Here is a 2,000-nt window from a genome sequence, read left to right as displayed (position 1 = left end):
TATGTATGCAAACATATATATGTACACATATACATATGTACACATATATGCATATGTACATATATACATACATATATACACATATGTATGAATATATGTGTATATATACACACATATGTGTGTATGTATGTATGTATGTATGTATGTATGTATATTAAAGCAAAACATTTGGAAATTCGTTCTGATGGAGATGAGGCTAATGACCTTATTGTAGATGCTATCGAAAATTCAGTTAAAAGTGTGACATCAGAAATGGAGCGTTTTGTTCTGTTCCTGATTTTCCCTGGGACGTCCAACCATGCCCACATGCATGCAAGGCACACGCTCTACCGCTGAGCCACACCCCAGCTTTTTATTTTGAAGTAATGACAGTGATATGCATATCAGAGTGACAGGGCACGCAGTACTGACTTAGAAGTACCATCCCCACTAAGAAGCCAACAGAAACTACATGTGGCTCTGGTTTTTTGGTTCATGAGTACTGAGTAATTAGAGTTTTTTAAGCTGTGGTATTCTGCCAGTCAAATAACAATAATCAGTATCAAAGAGTTTAAGTATCAGAATAATCTATAAAATGTAATGTTTCTGGGCTGGAAGATAGCTTAGCAGCTAGGACTGTGTCCTGCCCTGTGTGTGCATCTGTTCCCTGCAAGAACAGGAGTACTTCCCAGCCCCCACACAGAGCAGCTCATACCACCTGTCACTCCAGCTCCAGGGGAACCTGATGACCTTTTGTGGGTTCTTCAGGAAACTACACAGACTGTGGCATACGCATTGAGATGCTAACACACATATTAAGAAAGAAAGAAAAAGAAAAAAAAAGCTCACCTGCTGAGTCATTGCCCAGGTCCATCTATAGGACACTGCCAGGCAGCCTGGAGGTGCGGGCCCCACATACTTTTTGGGGGTCACACCCTAATGACCTCTCCACTTCCCTGGGTAGTCTCTGAACCACCCAGCATTGATTTTGTATGGAACTAGTCCTTTGTGGGAAGCTGTCTTCCTCTGCTGTGAGACGGTCACTCTACTGCAGTAGATTTTCTTTTGTCTCTGGGTGACTTAAATTTCCACTTAAATTTTCTTGTGTTGTTCCCCAGGTTTTGTTTTACGGTGGGGTTGCCCTTCTGGCGCATCTCATCTTTTTCTGAGACAGAAATAGCCGCTTCAGCTCATCAACTGCTGGGCTTTTCGATGGTCATGCTTGGATGAGTAGGCCTGAAGGTGAGCGTGCCATCCCACGGTGGCAGGCAAGCTCGGATGAGGGTGACATCATCGCAGCCCAGGCCAGGGGAAGGGCTCTGAACCGAGTGTGTCACAAAAAGTACCAGCTTGAGGAGCCGCAAAGTGTACGAGTCCATGGTCGCCCTACCGGCCACCTACAGGCCACTCCAGCCCTAATGGTGGTATCCCTGGTCTTGGGCTTCCTGGCTCCGTTTGTTACCATGACGGGCATGAAGCGTGTGCTCTCTGAGGGGAGGTGACAAAGTGAAGAAAACCCGTTTAATTAGACTGGAGGCATCATTTTCATGGTGGTAGGTCTTGCTGCCTTGGTAGCATTCTCCTGGATTAGTCATGGGATTCTACTAGACTTTTATAACCCTCCAATGCCCATGAATGTCAAGGATAAGTTTGGTTCTGCCATTTATATCAGCTGTGCCAGGTCTTCTCTGATCATTCTGGAAGGTCCACTGCTCCTTTGCTCCTGACCTGGCATTGAAAGCACCCCACTCCTACCCTAAGTCTAAATCTGCCAAGGGATATCTGTGAGTTGGGGTGCTCAGGCTGCAGACAGGGTGTGGGTCAAAGGCCCCCCCCTGGTCACTCTATCCCTGAACACCATATACAGTTCTGGGGGGGGGGTTCAGGGAGTGTGAGGAGAGTGTGTTCTTTGTGCACTAACAAAAATTAATCTTTTAAAATGTAATGATTGGAAGCTGATATGGATACAAAATCTTTCAGCAGGGCAACGTGGACTTTCTCTATTGGCCAACAATGATCCT

The 2,000-nt window shown here is 45.6% G+C and overlaps 1 pseudogene; it reads left to right on the top strand.

The window, feature by feature from the left end:
- LOC114621502 overlaps positions 1–1,739 on the top strand; it is a 61,522-nt pseudogene extending 59,783 nt beyond the window's left edge.
- Positions 1,740–2,000: the final 261 nt, after the last annotated feature.

Source organism: Grammomys surdaster, unplaced genomic scaffold, assembly GCF_004785775.1.
Source record: "Grammomys surdaster isolate TR1022 unplaced genomic scaffold, NIH_TR_1.0 181, whole genome shotgun sequence".
In the NCBI taxonomy this organism is placed as follows: Eukaryota; Metazoa; Chordata; class Mammalia; order Rodentia; family Muridae; genus Grammomys; species Grammomys surdaster.
Note: the sequence above shows the minus strand (reverse complement) of the source record. Positions and strands in the feature narration are given on the sequence as shown.